This window comes from Chiloscyllium punctatum, chromosome 20 (assembly GCF_047496795.1).
Source record: "Chiloscyllium punctatum isolate Juve2018m chromosome 20, sChiPun1.3, whole genome shotgun sequence".
NCBI lineage: Eukaryota > Metazoa > Chordata > Chondrichthyes > Orectolobiformes > Hemiscylliidae > Chiloscyllium > Chiloscyllium punctatum.
Window position 1 is genome coordinate 84,671,405 of NC_092758.1, and position 22,516 is coordinate 84,693,920.

At 43.8% G+C, this 22,516-nt stretch overlaps 1 protein-coding gene across 3 annotated transcripts in view; it reads right to left on the bottom strand.

Annotated features, from left to right (window-relative positions):
• Window positions 1–22,516, bottom strand: part of LOC140492234 (dihydropyrimidinase-related protein 3-like) — a 240,286-nt gene that overhangs the window by 216,510 nt on the left and 1,260 nt on the right. The gene's annotated exons all lie outside the window — the stretch shown is intronic.

A 22,516-nucleotide genomic window follows, 5' to 3' on the forward strand; every position in this document is an offset into this window, starting at 1 on the left:
TTCACAAAAGCTTTTTTTAAAGCTTCATTTTGTGGGATGTGTGCATCCCAGGCTAAGCCCAACATTTATTGCCCATTCCTTGTTGCCCCTTGAGAAGGTGGAGCTGAGCTGCCTTCTTGAACCGCTCATGATCTCCCACAACCTCTCCCATCAGGCAGAAGATATAGAAGTCTGAACACATGCACCAGCAGGTTCAGGAACCGCTTCTGCCTGGCCATTACTAGACTGATGAAGGGACTCTCTAGACTCAAATAATGCTGACCTTGATAATGTTGATGTTGCCTAGTGCACACCCTGTGCACTGTAACCTGTATGCCTGTGTCTAAGTCTTTCTGATCTGTATACCCTCGCTTATTATGATCTGCCTGAAACCAAAGATTAGATGACTCTACAGTGTGGAAACAGGCCCATTAAGTCCACACCAACCCTGCAAAGAGTAACCCACCCAGACCCATTTCCCTCTGACTAATGCACCTAACACTATGAGGAATTTAACATTGCAAATTCGCCTGACCTGCACATCTTTGGACTGTGTGAGGAAACCCACACAGACACAGGGAGAACATACAAACTCAATACAGGCAGTCACCCGAGGCTGGAATTGAACCTGGGTCCCTGGCACTGTGAGGTAGCAGTGCTAACCATTGAGCCACCTTGCTGCCCCCAAAGCCTTTCACTGCACTTTGGTATGTTTGACAATAAATCAATTAATCAATCAATCAGTCCACCTGCTGTGGGTTGACCCACAATGCCTTCACATGGAAGGGCTACCATGGCAACAAAAGAATTGGAAGTGGACTGTGGTAGGCCATATCGACTCTCAGGCCTGCTCTGCCTCTCCCCCAACTCCCACCCTCAGTCCTGATGAAGGGTCACACCTGAAATGTCAGGTTCTCCACCTCCCGACCCTGCCTGGCTTACTGCGTCTTTCCAGCCTTCTGTTTGTCTATTTTAGCGCAATTATAGCTGTTCTTCTGTATAATTGTTTTTTCCCCTGGCCAATCATCACACCTCCTGATTTACTTGGCTGCTGATGCTTGGTTTTTGTTGCGCGTGTAGAGGTGGGAGTATTCCCTGATTGGCATACCAGGCCTTTAAAAATGGGAATGCGCACCCCTAGGGACGGGCTTGACTGGAAATCAGGAGAGGCACCCTGGGAAGACTTGAGGCTATTGGTTGGGAAAGCCAGCCTCAGGATTCCTGAGATTAAAACATTGACCAAAAATGACAATAAGTTGTTGGGATATAAAACATTCCTGCAGTCCTTATCCCTCACACTCCTCACTCTACATGCTTCCATGCCTTTGCCCATGGACTCCCTGTGCCAACTCAATGCCTACTTCCACCCACCAGCCTTGACAATGCCAACTCACCAAGCCAAGCACCCATAATAAACCAACAAAATTTGGTCACTTTAAGTTCTGGATTGCTGGCCATAGGGTACCTCCACTTCCTAAAGGGTTACACCATAATCCAAATGGATTGCACTGAGAACTGAGCAGCTCTGAGCTGGAACTCGGACATAAAAAAACGTCTGGGCCTTAGTTTTCAACATCTATCAATCACAGTTTTGGAAATATTCTTCGATGGAGTATCCAGAACGCTGTGGGATAGAAGATTCCACAAATACATAACTCTCTTTTTTGTCTAAGTCTTAAGTTCCAAATGGCTGCCCCACCCCCTTATCAGATAATGACCGCCTTGTTCTCAAACCTGCAACCTTTAAGCATCTATCAAAGCCCTGCTCACCTCTCATTCTTCTAAATCCAGAGAACCTGTCCCCAGTTTACTCAATCTCTCCTCATGGGACTCTGGGGAATAAATTTAGTGAAACGTTATTACTCCACGACAAGTATCTCTTTGTTTATGTATAAAAAGGCAAGTTTGTACTGAATATTCCAGGGTTTAGTCTACCCAAAGTCCTACATTTTCAACAGAACTTCCACATCCTTAGAATCTAATCATTGCAATAACAGTTAACAAACTGTTCCTAATTACTTGCTGCACCTGCAAATTAACTTCCTGTGATTTGTGTATATGAACATTTACTGACCTCACATATTTACAAAACTCGATCTGTTTCCATTCTCTTTGGCAAGGTGACTAAATTCACACTTCCCCACTTCATATTCATAGGTGGATTGGCCATGCTAAATTGTCCGCAGTGTCCAGGGATATGCAGGTTAAATGGGTTAGCTATGGTAAATACAGGGTCATAGGGATAAGGTAGGGGGCTGGGTCTGGATGGGATGTTTTTCCATGGGTTGGTGCAGGATCGTTGGGCTGAATGGCCTCCTTCCACACTGTAGGGCTTCTAGAATTCTATGGTTCTAAGATCCAACACTCCACTTGACTGTGCAAGCAATAGCCAGGATAGTGAGAACTGAACTGGGAAGAGGAGTGAAATCCAAAAAAGAGGGATCAGCGAATGTTCTACAACAATTGCAATTCTACAACATTTTCTCACACCAACTCTAACCAGTTCAAGACTGTACCTGTGAGCACGCTGAATAAAGAAAGGATTATACATTTCTGTGATGCTGGTGCTGGTGAAATGGCTCATTAACATTCCCTAATTAGGAATCATCAATGAAGAATAGCTTAATGGGAAAGGACATGGCAAACCAGCCTTCTGTGCGGTATGATTCCATCACTGCAAGATTGAGTATTACAGGGAGCCAGCACAAAGGTGACCCATGCAAAGGTTATCGAGAGGTTTGTTGGAACAAATGGCCTGTTTCCAGTCCTAAGGTCTCTGCATGTTTTTGCTCCTAGTTTGGTTTGATCCTTGTGTTTCCAATCATATTCTTGGATACATCCTGACTTTCCAGAGCCATTGATAAGTTCTGTGATTGCCGAGGAACTGGAGATCAACAGCAATTCAATTTGGATAATATTATGCCTCGGGATGTTAATTCAATTTTCTAGAAAAATGGACTCTTCCTAAAGGCTTTGCTTCAGTAAGTTGATTAATTAAGCAATAAACTAGTTATTTAACAATGACATAATCGTGTTTAGCTTCCTGTAAAATGAGCATTGAAATGTCCGATCAGAAAAAGCAACGAGGAGAGCACCATTCTAATTTAATTTCTTATACTAGACTCAAAGTGCACACAAGATTTAAAGTAAGCTAAATTAAACTCTCAAGGTACCAAATAAATTCAAGAGAATTCTTCGTTTTCTTTTCTGGAGAAGCTAAACTCCCATTTCTGAGAGAGCTCCCTGAACAGAGACCAATAACAAATTGTCCCTTCTAGAGAGCGCTCCTGTTTTGACATGCCACAAAATGAGTGGGTTAGAAAATTCACGTTCTCGATAAACCATTTCCAAAAAAAAGCTTTCGCAGAAATCCAGTAGGATCCACTAAATCACCTGTGTATGTTTCAAAATTGTTAATCAGACATTTTCTTGAAAATGTATCACTCGGAATAATCCTATTTTTAACCTTGTATCAAAACACCGAATGCTGCTATTGTTGATTACTTCTTTACAGGATTGACAAGTCTGGATAATGATTCCAAAGATTCCAGGAATTGAAGATTATTTTCGGATCTTTGATGACACCACACTTAGAATACTGAGCAATGAGCACTCTTTACTTAAGGCAGGATTTTTAAAAAAAGATTCATTCCTGGGATATAGGTGCTTCAGGTTGGGCTAGCACTTCTTGCCTTTTCATAATTTCCTCCAAAATGACCTGCCTCTTGAACCACTGCAACCCATTTGGTACAGGTACACCCACATTGTTGTTAGGGTGCTGCTGCATTTGAACCAAAAATAGTGAAGATACACATAGGCCTCAACCACAGTGTTGTGGGTCTGGAGTCACATGTAGGCCTCAACTACAGTGTTCTTGGTCTGGAGTCACATTTAGGCCTCAACTGTAGCTCTGTGAGTCTGGAGTCACATGTCGGCCTCAACTACAGCTCTGTGAGTCTGGAGCCACATGTAGGCCTCAACTACAGTGCTGTGGGTCTGGCATCGCACGTAGGATTCAATCACAGTGCTGCGGGTCAGGAGTCACACATAGGCCTCAACTACAGCTCTGTGGGTCTGGAGTCTCATATAGGCCAAACCAGGCAAGGAAAGCAGTTTTCCCTCCCTACAGGACGAATCTGATGGATTTTTATGACAATTTTTACAGCAGATGTTTAAAAAAAATACAAATTCTATCATTTGCTGAGAACACTATCTCGATCTCTGGAGTTCTAATAAAACATGGTGCCAGCGTATCCCTTGCATTGGAGGTACTATAGCAATGATTCATTACATTAATTTTGGGGATGTGAGAGTTATTTTATGAAAAGAGGCCTAGCAAATTTAGAAGAATGAGAGGTGATCTTATTGAAGGATAAAAGGCCCTGAAGGAGAGTGAGTCTCCGGATCATCGAGGACTGAGGTGAGGAGTGTTGATAGGAAAGTGGAGCTGTGACTAAGGAGAGCTATGACTGAGCAGGCTGGGGTACTTGTATGATGTTGTAAATCAGGATCCCCTTTAAAATTTTGTTTTCTTAATGTTCCATGTTTAGTATTTCCAGTGTGGCATGAAATCTCATTTAAATGAGTTACAGTCTTCTACAAACTCAGACAAGAGATTTACTGAGGACCACGCTACCCTGTTAGGTATGCAGTGATTTTGGAAAATAAGACTTTTCTGTACTTAAAAGGAAGGAAAACTAAACACCCAATGGAAATGGGCAATGGGACAATGGTCATCCTGGCAATTTGGGTAGCTGCTCATTGTTATTGGGTTCAGACGGATGATTAACACAGAACGCATGACCAATCCTCAAAATAAAGAATATCAATATGGGCAGGTTAGGAGACAGAGAGGATTCAGGCAACAGCCAACCATCTTCTTGGGAAAAGACCAAAGGATCTTTTCCATCAGCTCGAGAGAAGATCAAAGACTGTTAGCACCAAGGACTGTGCGACATCAGGGATAAATACTCCGCCACTGCTCCAGCTCCCCCATTCTACACAACACTGTGGTGCAGTGACCCTACCTCTAGGCCAAGAGACTTGGGCTCAAATTGCATCTGCTCTGGTGTGCAGTCACATCTCAGAACAGGCTGATTAGAAAATATCTACATCCAATTCTTTGGGAGGATCAGCACAGTGCAGGCTGCAACTCAGTGATTCTTTAATTGCCCAGCAGAGCCTGAATATTCAACCAATACTATTTGGAAATGAAGCTCCATTTTTACGCAGACAACCAGGTTTGATTCCAGCCTCAGGCAACTGTGGAGTTTGCACGTTCTGAATTGAATTGAATTGAATTTATTGTCACGTGTACCGAGGCACGGTGAAAAGCTTTGTCCTCCGAGCAATACAGGCAGATCACAGAGTAAAGTAGCATAGATAGTAAATAATAGGTAAACAGCAGCGAAAGCAAATCACAGGTAGAGGTGAATGTTAAGAGTGTGTGAGACCATTCAGTATTCTAAAAAGAGTAGGGTAGAAACTGTTGCGAAACCGGCTGATGCATGTGTTCAGGATTCTGTACTTTCTCCCCGATGGTAGCGGTTGTAGAAAAACACTGCCAGGGTGGGATGGATCTTTGAGAGTGCTGGCAACCTTTCCTTGACAGCAGGCCTGGTAGATGGATTCTATAGATTCTATAGATTATCCTTATGTCTATGTGGGTTTCCTTCAGGTGCTCGGGTTTCCTCCCACAGTCCAAAGACGTGCAGGTTAGGTGAATTGGCCATGATAAATTGCTCATAGTGTCCAGGGACGTGTAGGCTCAGTGCATCTTTTAGGGGAAATGTAAAGTAATAGGGCAGGGGAATGGGTCAGGGTGGGATGCTCTTCGGAGGGTCGGTATGGACTTGTTGGGCCAAATGGCCTGTTTCCACACTGTAGGGATTCTATGAAGACAAGCCAGACCACTATCAATCTTTTGGAAGTTTTATTGGCTTTTCCCTTTGGCCTGTAGGAAGTGATTCCAAATCAAGAGGCTTAATACCTTTAAGTCCTTCATTTAGGATCCAATTTGATGGAGTCCATTTTAGAACTTGGACCTCCAGATGTAAAAGACAACAATGCTTCTTGCTGCCATATTTTTAACGTCTCGAAATAAGTGATCCCGGCACCGAATCTTTTCTTTTGCGGCATCAATTTTCCGACTGTTTCAAACTCTTTTTGAGATATAATTGAGATTTAATCTGATTACTACATGAATAAACTTAGAAAATGGTCCTACTTTTCCTCAGAATCTGTTCCAGGACTGTAACAATTTATGCCAGTGAACAGGATAAATTGAAATGTACTTCCCTTTCGCATCTGCACTCAAATAAAACCCGATCGATAAAATGTAACATAGAAAATAGGTCCTTTGAGGCTGCTCTATTACTCAATATAATCATGGCTGATCTTCCACTTCAGTAGTCTGTTCCCACTTTCTCCCCATATCCTTTGAATTCTTTATCCCTCAGAATTAATATCTAGCTCCTGAAAGATTCTTTCCCTTGCTGGTTGTAGAAGGTACCATATCCATAGGGGCCCTCGGCACAATTCTCTCCTTAATTTGCCATAACTGGGGATGTGCCAATTAACTGGCCCAGAAATCCAGATGGCCAAGACTAATAATTCAATTAACATTCAATTGGTAGCAGGCGCATTTGAATTTAATTTTCAAGAGCAAGTATCAATAAAAGTAACCAGGACGCTGTCAGCTGCTTCAAACTACTAACTGGTTCAAAGACATCCAAAGGAAACTTGTTAACCTTTTGCTGGTCTAGCCGCACAATAATATGTCCTCAAAATCCACTCGGCTGTAGCAAAAAACTCAAGGCAGAAAGGGATTGGCATTCATTATCAAAATCCCAATGTCAAATCTTTAAATACGTCTTGGGTGGTAAGAAAATGATAACTGTCACCAGGATCCAATTCTATATTGTGTTGCTGGAAAAGCACAGCAGGTCAGGCAGCATCCAAGGAGCAGGAGAATCGACGTTTCAGGCATGACCCCTTCTTCAGGATTCGTGAAGAAAGGCTCATGCCCGAAACGTCGATTCTCCTGCTCCTTGGATGCTGCCTGACCTGCTGTGCTTTTCCGGCAACACATTTTCAGCTCTGATCTCCAGCATCTGCAGTCCCCACTTTCTCCAATTCTATATTCACAGATTTGAATTGATGGGTGTTGTTGGATATGGTGAGGACTTGAATCCATCCCTTTAATTCTCGAGAGTTCTTTTCTCACCAGTATCTGTTTCAAACTGTCGAGTTTAATCCTAATCTTTTCTCGCTTTCACTTTTCGTACAAGGTACATCATCCTAAATTGAATAATTCGCAGTGTGACATTCGCTGACTGGACTAATTTTAGTATATCCATTGTACAGAATCTCACTGCACACAGAATCTTTTATGCACTACCTCCCCAGTCAAAATTTCAGCAGTCATCATACTTATTACTTATAACAACTCTTTTCTTTTAACTTTCTTAGCCTTCAAAGAGAAAGAACAACATCAACAACTTTAACCATTAATCATCCACTGGCGGTCCCTCACAGACGAGGATGACCCTCTTCCACTGTCAGGGTGAGTCTGTAGGTGGCTGTACAGACCGATGGGCTATCACAGGCTCTGTTACATTTGGGGCAGGAGATGGCCACAAGAAGGGGGTGGTTGGGGCGCTGGTGTGGCAACACACCCCTTTTGCCATTTGCGCCAGGCTTCCACTTTTTCCCACCTTCCCGGATGCTCCTCCCCCACTTTGGATGGTCTCAGGCCAGTGGTTCCCAGGTGTCTGTGGGAATGCTGCACTTCCCCATTGAGGCCTTGTGGGTATCCCTGAAGCACTTCCCTGTCCCCCTGGGGCTCGCCTGCCGTCTTGGAGCTGGGAAGAGAACACCTGCTTGGAGAGTCTCGTGTCGGTCATGGGGACGACATGCCCAGCCCATCGCAGCCAATCCAAGCCACCAGATGCCTGGAGGAAGAACCCCTCATCTTCTGCCTTGGGGCCCTCCAAACACATGGCATCAACATCAACTTCACCAGTTTCCCAATCTCCCCTCCCCCCACCTCATCCCACATCCAACCCTTCAACCCAGCACCGTCCTCTTGACCTGTCCCACCTGTCCATCTTCCTTCCCACCTATCCGCTCCACCCTCCTTACCAGCCTATCACAATTACACCCCAATCTGCATCCACCTATCGTCTTCCCAGTTACCTTCCACCCCCTCTTTATCTCTCAGCCCCCTTCCCCCTCCACATTCCTGACAAAGGGCTTATGCCTGAAATGTTGACTCTCCTGATCCTCTGAGGCTGCGTGACCTGCTGTGCTTTTCCAGCGCCACACTTTTCAACTCTGACTGTCCAGCATCTGCAGTCCTCAATTTTTTCTCGTCAGTGCCTCAATACTGAGGATGTGGGCCTGGGTCTGGGACGTTGGTGTCGGTGTGTCTGTCTTCCCAGCGGATTCCCAGGATTTTGTGGAGGCAGAGTTGGTTAGACTGCTCCAGCACCTTGATAGCCCTTAGATCAAGATCGTCTTTCATGGTGTTTCTCATGATAGTCGTTTTGATGCATGTTCCAGCACACTGATTTCATAATCTTTGTTTTAACCCTGAATAAAGCTTATGAAACCAGAGTCCTGCAACTATCACGAGAAACATCATTAAAAATCACAGGCTCCATTTCCCTCACTCATCTCAGGATGGGTACTTAGATACATATTTTTGCACATTTTTAAAACAAAATAAATTATTAGCCCTTAAAAATGTACAACTTTAGGGTGTTCTTCACGATAATTAATTCAAACACACCAAAACTTGTATCTGGTTGAGTCTAGATGATCAAAAGATTCAACTAATCAATCAAGCTTTGCGTCCCTCCCATCTCTTTGTTAGATATTACTGAGAAATCATTGTATGGAAACAGGCCCTTCGGTCCAGCATGTCCACACCGACCCTCCGAAGAGTAACCCACCTAGACCCACTCCCTATCTTATATTTCCTATATTTATCCTGACGAATGCACCTAACACACACATCCTTGAACACTGTGGGAAATTGAGCATGGCCATTCACCTAACCTGCGCATCTTTGGATTTCTTTTTGTCAGGAGCAGGTCAGATAATTGGAATGAGAGTATTGCTGTCTCAACAGGATCGTCATTTTGAAGTTAATTCAGAATTACATTGCTTAATATCTAAACAATATATTTGAAAGTTCCAGAACTTTGAGGTTCAACTTTAAATGATTCTCCAAACTTATTAATAACATTTTTCAAATTCTGTAGTACCGTCCAATTTTTTAAAATTAGCACGTATTGAAAAAATGCCTTTATGTTTTCCTTCATGCTATCAATGTGACATTAGATGATCTGTTTTTAATTAAATACAACTTATTTTCATCGCAACAGATCTCACTGAAAACTGCCACATCCTGGAAGCATTATTCAGGCCATTGAATTGAATTGAATTGAATTTATTGTTATGTGTACAAAGGCACAGTGAAAAGCTTTATCTTGTGAGCAATACAGGCAGATCACAGAGTTAAGTAGCAGATAAGTAAATAATAGGTAAATAGCAGCAAAAACAAAAACACAGGTACAGGTGAATGTTAAGAGTTTGTGAGTCCATTCAGTATTCTAACAACAGTAGGGTAGAAACTGTTACGAAACCAGCTGGTGGGTGTGTTCAGGCTTCTGTACCTTCTCCCTGATGGCAGAGTTTGTAGAAAAACATTGCCAGGGTGGGATGGGTCTTTGAGAATGTTAGTGGCCTTATCTCTTGGCGAACTTAGAACTTGGCAGAGAGCTTGTATTTGTAAAATTCCTCTTCAAATTTAAAGAAACAAAAACTAAAGAGGATTGTGGAAAGGATAGGGTGGGGATTCATAACTGGATTTCTTATGTATGACTTCATTTCTGAGTTCATTAAATTCTGGCTCAGGTTGAATTGAATTGAATTTATTGTCATGTGTACCGAGGCACAGTGAAAAGCTTTGTCTTGTGAGCAATACAGGCAGATAAGTTAAGTAGTATAGATAAGTAAATAATAAGTAAATAGCAGCAAAAACAAAAACACAGGTACAGGCGAATGTTAAGAGTTTGTGAGTCCATTCAGTATTCTAACAGTAGGGTAGAAATTGTTGCAAAACCGGCTGGTGTGTGTGTGTGTTCAGGCTTCTGTACCTTCTCCCCAATGGTAGAGGTCGTCAAAAAACATTGCCAGGGTGGGGTGGATCTTTAAGAATGCTATGGGATTGGATTTTGTGTTAAAAAAGGCAGAATAAATCAAACAAGGGTGATGATGGGTTTCAGCCTGTCATAAGAACACAAGAACTAGGAGCAGGAGTAGACCATCCGGCCCATCGAGCCTGCTCCCCCATTCAATAAGATCATGGCTGTCTTCTTTGTGGCCTCAGCTGCACTTACCTGCCCTCTCATCGTAACCACTTAATTCCTTCATTGTTCAAAATGTTATCTATCTTAGCTTTAAAAACATTTAACTAGACAGCCTCAACCACTTCCTTGGGCTGGGTATTCCACAGCAGAACTCAATTGAAGAATACAGCATTTTGAGGAGAATTAAGCAAAGCTGTCCCACAAATGGGTCATTTTAATTTTATTTGGCAGTAAGATTGGAGATAGAAATACCTGAGTGAGTGAGCTGAAAGGGATTGAACCCAAAAATCTATGTGAGAAGCTCAGCATTCAAAAAACTTATGCCAGAGGACAAGGCCAGTTACCGTTGAGTTGAAAAGGAACTTTGAAGGTTATGTTGGCTCTTGTCAAGTGAGAAACAGTTTGTAGAGATGTACTCTGCTGGTGTAAACCATATCTGAGAACCTTGGATAGAAGACAGCTGCCAATGAATGAATCTTGATGTTCCAATCCACTGAGTTGAAGAAGTGTGAGGCCCTACTAGATATAGGTGCGACATTCGTAATAACGTAAGAACTAGGAGCAGGAGTAGGAGAAAGTGAGGACTGCAGATGTTGGAGATCAGAGTTGAAAGTGTGGTGCTGGAAAAGCAGGTTAGGCAGCAACCGAGGAGCAGGAGTGTTAATGTTTCGGGCAAGAGCTCTTCATCAGGAGTACACCATCTGGCCCTTCGAGCCTGCTCCCCCATTCAATAAGATCATGGCTGATGTTTCCATGGACTCTGCTCCACTTACTCACCAGTTCAGCATAACCCTTTACTAGGTTACTGTTCAAAATTCTATCTTTGCCTTAAAAGCATTCAACGAGGTAGCCTCAACTGCTTCACTGGGCAGGGAATACACAGATCCACAACCCTCTGGGTAAAGAAGGCCCTCCTCAATTCAGTCCTATACCTGCTCCCCGTTACTTTGAGACTATGCCCCTAGTTCTCAGGAAGTTTGAAAGTGCATATGTTGCCACTTCCATACAGTAAGTGATGTGAGTGTTTGTACTTTTTAAGAGATATCTTTATTATGTCGACTGCTAGAAATTAAATTATCTTACTGGGTGTATGTTAATTTTTATGGCAATGGTTTCAAAAAGTGAAATGTTGCTCATCATTACATTTTCATCAGTTATTTCAGGATTCCTTTCTCTTCAAGCAAACGAAACATATTTTATTCAAACTGGTAAAAGACAGTTCTTTTAATAACTGGATTAACATTAACCTCACAAGCAGCATGATAAAGAAACATTTTCTATTCTCAACAGAAGGTCACCTTCATCTTGCCTTTGAGTCAGAGGGTTCTGCATTCAAGTCATACTCCAAGATTAGAACGCTGAAATCAAACAGTCTGACAATACTGAAGGTGTCTGCACTGTCACTGGGCTCAACTTTTCGATTAAATTTTTAACTGAGGTCATCTGCGTGCACCAATACCTATAAAAGATATCGTGATGCTATGTTAAGAAAGAGCAGGGGAGTTATTCTGAGTGTCCTGAATATTTATCCCTCAAACTAGCTCACAAAAACAGATCATTACCACGTTGGTGTTTGTGGAAATTGTTGGGTCTCATTGGGTATTACTGCTTCCCATTGGTATAGTAAGGTAACCACAGTCCCAGATCATCACAGGGCTGCTTTCTCATTAGAGAGACAGGTGGTGAGTTTAACCTGAGGGTTGCCATGCTTCAAGCCAGGACTGAGGTTGAGAAGGTTAGATCTTCATGTTAACCTCAACCAGTATGAGAATTGTACATGCACTGTTGGTGGTTACTCTGCATCACCACCAGCTGTCCAGGCAACTGTGCAAACCAAAACCCTTGTTTCCCACACTGCAACAGTGACTACACTTCAGAGGTAGCCGTGAAGCACTTTGAGTCATCCAATGGTCACGAAAGGCACTTTATGAATACAAATCATTCATTTTTTTCTTGCTTTCCTATCCTGTTGTGTGCAATCAGCAACTGCATTTGCCAGTAATAGAGATGGGATTACCGTTCAGAAGTACTGAACATGCTGTGAAGCAATTTGGGACTTGCTGATTTAGCACATGCTACTGTGACTTGTCAGCAATGGGCTTTAACCAGGGCAGCACAATGGCTCAGTGGCTATCGCTGCTGCCTCAGGGACCCAGGTTCATTCACACCCTCAGTCCACTGTCTCTGGAGTTTGCATATTCTCCCTGTGTCTGCGTGGGGCTGCTCTGGTTTCCTTCCACTGTCCAACAATGTGCATGTCAGGTGAATTGGCCAAGCTAAACTGCCCACACTGTCCAGGGATGTGTAGGTTAGGTGGATTGGCCATGCTAAATTGCCCATAGTGTCCAGAGATATGTAGGTTAGGTGGATTGGCCATGCTAAATTGCCCACAGTGTCCAGGGATGAATAGGTTAGGTGGATTGGCCATGCTAAATTGTCCATAGTGTCCAGAGATATGTAGGTTAGGTGGATTGGCCATGCTAAATTGCCCCATAGTATCCAGGGATATGTAGGTTAGGTGGATTGGCCATGCTAAATTGCCCCATAGTGTCCAGGGATGTGTAGGTTAGGGTGGATTGGCCATGCTAAATTACCCACAGTGCCCAGGGATGTGTAGGTTAGGTGGATTGGCCATGCTAAATTGCCCCATAGTGTCCAGGGATGTGTAGGTTAGGGTGGATTGGCCATGCTAAATTGCCCACAGTGCCCAGAGATGTGTAGGTTAGGTGGATTGGGCATGGGAAATGCAGGGATGGGTTAGGCCTGGGTTGGTTGCTGTTAGGAGGGTTGATATGGACTCAATGGACTGAATGGCCTGCTTCCTCAGTGTTGGGATTCTATAAACATAAATGTCATTGTGAAAATGAAATTTATTTCTTTCTTCACAATATTTACCATTGCCATTGCCTAGACTTTCTCATAATTACATTAGTTTTGAAATTGGCTGGTGGGGTTTTCTAAAGCAGACTCTAATGGAAATGTCCCAGTTGCAGCAAATTTTAAGAGATGATCTGATGGTTTCAGGTACAGACTCAGACAGGAATATAGAGCACACCGATGATGGGAGTAGTTAAGTGATGTAAAGTCATATTTAAAGAGATAAGAGCAATTAAAAGGAAATGTCATAACATACCAGAAAAAACTGGAAAACTCCAAAGAACATTGAAAACATATCTGCACCCATTAGTAATGCTGTCAAACTTAAGGTAAAGGATAAAAGAGATGTGAAAAGAATGAGATAAAGAAAATCCAATCAATTCACAAATAAATGATGGCGCAGCTCAGCATGGGCACTTGAAAGGACAGTATATGAGATAGGGAAGGGGAGGACATGATAACAAGCTAAAAGATAGGAAAAATCGGTCCACAATTTAAAGGTGTTGAATTGAATATTAAGTCCAGAAGACTGTATAGTGCCCAGTCTAATAAAGTGCTTTCTTTTAGCTAGTTATCAAGTCCTCCCCTCCCCCATCCCACTTACTATTCTTTGCAGTCTCACAGGAAACACACCATTGTTCTGCCATTCTCACATTCCAATCACTTAATGTAAACTGTCAATATCTTTTCTCCATCAGCACCCTACACCCACTACCCCCACCACTAGCCCCCCTGAACTATACCATAAATGCTGCCCCCTCCATGCTTCATTTCAGCTCTGAAGTGTTAGCTTGCTCTATTTCCATGGATGCTGCCTGACCTGCTATCAAGTGCTATCAGTGCTATCGAGCAGCACCTGCTCAGCAATAACCTGCTCAGTGACACCCAGTTTGGGTTCCACCAGGGTCACTCAGCTCCTGACCTCATTACAGCCTTGGGTCAAACATGGACAAAAGAGCTGAATTCCAGAGGGGAGGGGAGAGGGACAGTCCTTGACATCAAGGCTGCATTCGACCGAGTGTGGCATCAAGGAGCCCGAGCAAAACTGGAACCAAGGGGTATCTCGAGGCAAGCTCTCCTGTAGTCAGTCATTCCTGACACATAGGAAGATGGTTATGGTTGTGCGAGGTCAGTCATTTCAGCTCCAGGACATCCCTGCAGGTGTTCCTCAGGGTGATGTCCTACGTCCAACCATCTTCAGCTGCTTCATCAACGGCCTTCCCTCCATCATGAGGTCCAAAGTGGGGATGGTTGTTGATGAAGGTACAATGTTCAGTACCATTTGTGAATCAGCGGTCATATTCAAATGCTACTAGATCTGAGCAATATCCAGGCTTGGGTTGACAAATGGCAAGTAACATTTGCACCATACAAATGTCAGGCTATGACCATTACCAATAGGAGACAATCTAACAACTGCTCCTTGACATTAAATGCTGTTACTATCACTGAATTCCCCACTGTCAACATCCTGGGGATTATCATTGACAACAGACTCAGCTGGACTCACCACATAAACACAGTGGCTCCAAGAGCAGGTCAAGGCTAGGAATACTGTGGCGAGTAACACACCTCCTAACTCCTCAAAGCCTGCCCACCATCTACAAGGCACGAGTCGGGAGTGTGATGGAATACTCCCCATTTGCCTGGATGGGTGCAACTCTGAAAACGCTCAAGAAGCTTGACACCATCCAGGACAAAGCAACCCGCTTGACCTGAATGTCACCCACAAACATCCACTCCCTCCACCACCAACTGTCAGTAGCAGCAGTGTGAACTATCTACAAGATGCACTGCAGAAATCCACCAAAGAACCTCAGGTAGCACTTTCCAAGCCCAGGGCCACTTCCAATTAGAAGGACAAGGGCAGCAGATACATGAGAACGCCACCACCTTCAAGATCCCCCCCCCCAAGCCACTCACCATCCTGACTTGGAAATACATTGCTGTTTCTTCACTGTTGCTAGGTCAAAATCCTGGAATTCCCTTCCCAATGGCATTGTGGGTCAACCCACAGTAGATGAACTGCAGCGGTTCAAAAAGGCAGCTCACCCCCACCTTCTCAAGGGACAACTAGGGACAGGCAATAAATGTAGGGCCCAGCCAGTGACTCCCATATTGCACAAAATGCATAAACAAAGAAAACATAGCCAAAAGCTTAATCAAGAAATTAGGATGTAATAAGAATGAATGTAAAGTAGAGAAGGAGAGTGTTAACATGAAAGCATTCCAGAACTTTGAGTCTTGGCAACTGAGGCACAAAGTAAAGTGGTTGAAACTGGGGAAGCTCAAATGAATTAGAATAAAGAATGCAGGAGCTGACAGAGTAAAACAAATCTTTGCTTTATCAGAACATTTCATTCATTTAAAAGAAACTATAAAGGTTTTTTTTATAGAGGAAAGGTCATGCTCTTTTTAGAAACTCCATGGTGGAACCCATCCAATGCATTAAAAGGGACATTCCTCTTTAGTTGCATCAACAAGCACTGCATTGTGTCCTCTTTAAATGAGGTTATGCTCTTAACGAAAATGCATCTCATTGTTTTTGTAATTCGCATCAAACAGTGGTTGCCATTGCTCAAATGAACTGAACCAGTGAGGGCAGAATGGGGCAAGGCAAGTCTCTTCCAGAATACTGGTCTCTATGCCTGCCTCCAGTCCTGCTCTGCCATCACCCTTGGTTATCCTTATGTCCATCAATGAAAACCTTTCTGCATTTCTGTCTCCTTTCCTTTGGCTCAGTGGTTAGCACTGCTGGCTCACAGTGCCAGGGATCTGGGTTCAATTCCAACCTCAGGTGACTGTCTGTGTGGAGTTTGCATATTCTCCCTGTGTCTGCGTGGGAGTCCTCCGGGTGCCCCAGTTTACTTCCACAGTCCAAAGATGTGCAGGTTAGGTGGATTGACCACTGCGTCCAGGGATGTGCAGGCGAGGTGGATGAGCCACAGGAAATGCAGGGTTACAGGGATAGAGGGGTGGGTCTGAATGGGATGCTCTTCAGAGGGTCGGTGTGGACTCGATGGCCTGCTTCCACACTGTAGAGGTTCTATGATTTGTGGCTGTTCACAGCTACCGTGCTTTTGATGTAAACATCCTTGATCCCATCAAGTCACTCAAAATATCACAGAAAAAATAGGCAGCGCAGAACGCAGAGTCACTACTGAGCTGGTCTTCAATTAGTTTTGACTGTGTACGTAGGCGACAGAGAAATCTTCCAAGTTTCCAACACTGACACAGAGCAGGCGAGATGGACTAGCTAGCTTTCTCCTCTCCAACACTTCTGCATTGTCATATATCTAATCTCACATGGAGCCCCATTTCAACTCTTCCCTTGATACATTTCTTGGCTCTGCAATCCAGCCGTCATTCATGGTGTGTGATCCCAATGCATTTGAAGAATAAGTTGATATCAATGATGCCTTGCCACACTGCCCACCAAACTAGAGTCATGGCGCCCATTACAGTTGCTTCGCTCTCCACTGCCCACTCCTTCATTCCACCTCCACCCTCTCACTGAGCTCTCCAGCCATGAAGTTGGCCAACCCACTGAACTTGCTTGCTGCCTCATTGTCTCCCTGCATTCCTTACACTGTTTATCATTCAGTTCCCATCAAGTTCACCTTCTCCAGGTTGAGAATATAGAAGCCATGGTTAGTAGGTTTGCAGACAAAACCAAAATTGATGGCATAGTAGACAGTGAAGAGGTTTTTTCTAAGGTTACAAGAAGATAGTGATCAAATGGGCTGAAAAATAACAGATGGAGTTCAAACAGATGTGAGGTATTGCATTTTGATACAACAAACAGGGGCAGAACTGATATAGTTAATGGTATGGTCTTGGGTAGTGTTGTGGAACAGAGGGACCTTGGGGTTCAAGCTGCATAATTCTTTGAAGTTTGCATCACATAAAGACAGGTTGGTTTAGAAGGCATTTAGCACCTTTGCCTTCATTGCTCAGTCTTTTGAGTATAGGAGTTGGGAAATCACGTTGGGGTTGTACAGGGCATTGGTAAGGCCTATTCTGGAATACCGTGTTCTGCTCGGGTCTTCCAGTTATAGGAAGGATATTATTAAGATAGAGAGAGTTCAGAAGAGATTTACCAGGATATTGCTGGGTATGGAAGGCTTGAGTTATAAAGAAATCAGCTGCAACATTTTTCACTGGAGTGTAGGAGGTTGAGAGGGGATTTTATAGAGGATTATAAAACAATGAGGGGTATAGATAGGGTTAATGGTTGGTGTTGAATTCCCTAGAATGGGGGATTTCAAGCCTAGAGGGCATATTTTTAAGGTGAGAGGAGAGTCATTTAAAAAAGACATGAAGGGCAAATTCTTTGTACAAAGGGTGGTTCGCGTGTGGAATGAACTTCCTGAAGAATGATTGGTGCAGGCACAATATCAATGCTTAAAAGACACATAAGTACATGAATCGGAAAGGTTTGGAGGAATATGGGCCAGGAGCAGGCAAGTGAGACTACTTTAGTTTGGGATTATGTTCGGCATGGACTGGTTGGACTGAAGAGACTGTTTCCATGCTCTATGACTTTATGAGCTCTGAGGACATGACCATCTTTCCTTAGCCCAAAAGCTTTAAACATTATCAATGGTTCTCTTTCCTTAAGCAGAATTCTTTTCACCCTAAATGATAAAGCACTTGTTAAAATTCTCTCCTGAATAATCCAGTCCTTCTGTCTATTGATCATCTTTAACCTATTTTGTCTTTGTAAAGTCCCTAACGATGTGCTATTTGCATATTGGCCACCACATTTCCTCAATTATAATGGTGGGTGGGCTTCAAACATACTCCATTCTACCTGAAGTAAGTTAAAAATCACACAACATCAGGTTATATTCCAACAGGTTAAATTGGAAGCACTAGCTTTCGGAGCACTGCTCCTTTAGCAGGTGGGTGACAACCACCCAAAGAAGGAGCAGCACTCTGAAAGCTAGTGCTTCCAATTACACCTGTTGGACTATAACCTGGTGTTGTGTGATTTTTAACTTTGTACACCCCAGTCCAACACCGGCATCTCCAAATCATGACCACCTGAAGTACTTTGAGATATCCTGAGAGACCAGAATTGAATGCAATATTCCAAAAGTGTTCTTAACCAATGTCCTGTACAGCCGCAACGTGACCTCTCCCCACTCCTGTACTCAGTGCACTGACCAATAATGGCAAGCTTTTTTCACTACCCTGTTTACCTGCGACTCCACTTTCAAGTTCCCACTTATTCATTGACTCCAACCTCTAGCTCTGCACTATCACCCTTGAATTTCTAAAAACCACCGATGCTGATCACTTGCTGGATACCTGTTCCTGGCAGAGTTAAATCTGCTCCAAGTCATTATTATGACCAGCAGAATCAGTTGCTGATAAAGAGATTTAAAAAAAACAAAGAATTACAGATGTTGGAAATCAGAAACAAAAGCCAAAAAAATTGCTGTAGAACTCCAGCCTCCTTTCCAACTCCCCTTTCGAGGTCTTTTTTAAAGTTGGAGAAAGTGAGGACTGCAGATGCTGGAGATCAAAGTCGAACAGTGTGGTGCTGGAAAAGCACAGCAGGTCAGGCAGCATCCGAGGAGCAGGAGAGTCGATGTTTCGGGCAAGAGCCCTTCATCAGGAATGGGGTTCTTGCTGATGAAGGGCTCTTGCCTGAAATGTCGACTCTCCTGCTCCTCAGATGCTACCTGACCAGCTGTGCTTTTCCAGCACAATTCTCTTTGGCTTTTTGAATCTGGCCCAGCCAGCAATGCCCACGTCCCATGAATGAAAATGAAAAAAAGATTGAATCAGATGGTGCACAGACATGAAATTTTGGTGAACCTTTAGCTGGATTTCAAACTCTGTATCTCACACATGACAAAACACCCTGTTTCTATCCTAATTGCGTCCTGCCACAGAAAATCTCATTCATCCAGTTATTAGCTTCTATATTGCCTCTATTTTTCATCAATTCTTACAGTCATAGAGATGTACAGCATGAAAACAGACCAACTCGTTCATGCCGACCAGGTATCCTAAATTAATCTAGTCCCACCTGCCAGCACTTGGACCATATCCCTCTAAACCCTTCCTATTCATATACCCATCCAGATGCCTTTTACATGTTGTCATTGTACCAGCCTCCACCACTTCCTCTGGCAGCTCATTCCATACACGTACCACCCACTGCGTGAAAATATTACCCCTTATGTCCCTTTTAAATCTTTCCCTTCTCACCTTAAACCTATGCCCTCTAGTTTTGGACTCCCCTATCCTGGGAAAAAAAACCTTGTCTATTCACCCTATCCATGCCCCTCATGATTTTATAAACCTCCATAAGGTCACCCCTCAGCCTCCAACACGCCAGGGAAAACAGCCCCAGCCTATTCAGCCTCTCCCTATAGCTCAAACCCTCCAACCTCAGCAACATCCTTGTAAATCTTTTCTGAACCATTTCAGGTTTCACAGCATCTTTCCTGTAATCACTGACTTCCTGAATTTCAGCCTACACAAACTCCACCCCTGGCTGTAAATCACACACTCCCTCGCCCCTTTGTCCTTTCCATTATGCAAAACATGGAATTCAAAAATCCTAGTTTACCAATCACCTCCTGACATTTGTCCTAACTCCATGACCTTCTCCAGTCTCACATGCCTACGCACCACATTTAGTCCTCCAGGAATTCCAACCTCCATTATCATTCCATAGTCGTGCCTTTAGTAGTGCCATACTCTGGAGTTCTTTCCTAGAATGCAACTGCTCTGCTACCCCTCTGCATCCATCTGGAGAACATCCCAAAATTAGGAACAGGAATAATTCATTTATGACTTTCATGACCCATGGTGGTGCAATTAACATGAAAGACTATAAAGTTGAAAACGTTTTCTTAATCTCTTAATGTTTCAGCCTTGATAGTCTATATTTTGGTTAAATTTTAAGATGGTGTGGGCGAGTGCAACACTACACAACACTTTTCACTGTATTTTTGTAACAAAATGCATGAGACAATCAATAAATAAATCAAGAAATCAAACTTGCTCTGTCATTCAGTTAGATTATGGCTGATCTTCAAAGGTCGTCTCCAAACCTGACACTCTGAACCATGCCTGAGGCATTCATTTTCATCTTGGTACACCAGGGATTTGCCATGCTCAAACCGCTATGTAAATGAACAACTTTGTTGCTGCACATGAACAAACAGCTGGAGGGTCGTAAAAATGAGCTTCAATGAGAAGCGGTGACCAATTTATTCCTCAGGATTTCAGAGACAGACCTGTCAAAACCACCATTGACTGGATAAAAATCAAGATACATCCCTGAGACACAAAACAATGTGAATCCACCATTTCTTGACCCTCTAACCAAAAAAAAATTACCCCAAAGAACTGCAGATGCTGGACATCAGAAACAAAAATTGTTGGAGAAGCTCAGCAGGTCTGGCAGTATGTCTAGAGAGAAAGCAGAATCAGAAGTTACCAGTCCAGTGACCCTTCTTCAGCACATTGTGTTTCTTAAGCCTGGTTTGTGTTCTTATGACACAGTGACAGTGGCTCTACTTCTGGGCCAGGAGGCTTGAATGCAAGTCACAGCTGTATTCAGAGATGTCTGAGTAGGCTAAACATGACTGGCATCCTGCAAAACCACCAGCTGCTGGTCAGCAGACACCAGACTGCTCCACCTCAGACTCTGACCTATGATACAATGGTGCAAACCCAAAATCTCCCAGCGGCCCGAAACAGGGAGACGGTCGCCCTCCAGAGTGGCAGAATTTGGAAGCATTTTAAACCTATTTGACAGTACAGCAAACGTTTAAAACAAAATACTTGGTGCGCCCGGCAATCCTGATATTAAACAGGCAGCCAATGTCAAGGCAAATTCTTGCTGGGTTTTGTTCTTTGTGGAGGAGGGTGTGGGAAGGGTCTGTCCACAGAAGGTTGTGTTCCAGGACTGCACTCTCAAGTCAGGCTGCGGCAGCAACCCTCCCATTGCTCCAGGAGGGTTAACCGAGAGGCAAAGAACCGCATGCAACTACCGCAGTGCAATTCTCGTCTGTAGCCACTGCGTGGCTCTACCTCCATTCCCTATTTCCCACCGTCTCACCTGTCAGCCCCCAACAACCTCTCCCCGTTAAAAAAAACATAAAGCAACCCAAGCTGGGCACTGCGCTGGGGCGAGGGAGCAGCCCGAACTCAGACTGAGCACAGTGCTCAGAGGCATTAAAGGTGGAGGGGAGTGTGTGTGTGTGTGTGTATGTAGAGGAGAGAGGAGGTAACCTGTGTCACACTACACCTCCTAATAAACAGCATCTTCTGTTTACGATCCATAGAAATCTCCAAACAGACCCTCCAAGACTGGGTCATGACAACCTGCTACACCGCAGCCTCTCAGTAACACAGGGGCTGGCCAATGCGGCAAGGCCAACTCCACGCCTAACTGATTAAGGCAGAATTAAACCAAATTGAGTGTGTGAGAGAGTGTATGAGGGTGTTTGTGTGTGTGTGTGAGAGAGAGACTGTGTGTCAATGTGAGTATGTGTGAGAGTGTGTGTCTGAGAGTGTGTGTGTGTGTGTGTGTGAGAGAGAGTGTCAATGTAAGTGTGAGAGATTGTGTGTGTGTGCGGGTGTGTGTGTGAGAGACTGTGTGTGAATGTGTGTGTAAGTGTGTGTGAGAGACTGTGTGTGAATGTGTGAGAGTGTGTAAGAGTGTGTGTGAGAGAGAGAGAGACTGTGTGAATGTGTGAGAGTGTGTAAGAGTGTGAGAGAGAAAGTGTGTGTGAATGTGTGAGAGTGTGTAAGAGTGTGTGTGTGAGACAGAGTGTGTGAATGTGTGAAAGTATGTAAGTGTGTGTGTGTGTGAGGGTGTGAATGTGTGAGAGTGTGTAAGAGTGTGTGTGTGAGACAGAGTGTGTAAATGTATGAAAGTGTGTAAGTGTGTGTGTGAGAGAGAGAGGGTGTGATTGTGTGAGAGTGTGTAAGAGTGTGAGAGAGAAAGTGTGTGTGAATGTGTGAGAGTGTGTAAGAGTGTGTGTGTGAGACAGAGTGTGTGAATGTGTGAAAGTATGTAAGTGTGTGTGTGTGTGAGGGTGTGAATGTGTGAGAGTGTGTAAGAGTGTGTGTGTGTGAGAGAGAGAGAGTGTGTGAATGTGTGAGTGTGTGAGTGTGTGTGAGAGAGAGAGTGTGTGTGAATGTGAGAGTGTGTGTGTGTGTGTGTGAGAGAGAGAGAGAGAGAGGGTAAGGCGTTGTTACTTCGCTTTTAACCGACCCCTTTCGGTGCACCTCTTCCTTCTCAGGAGACTTGC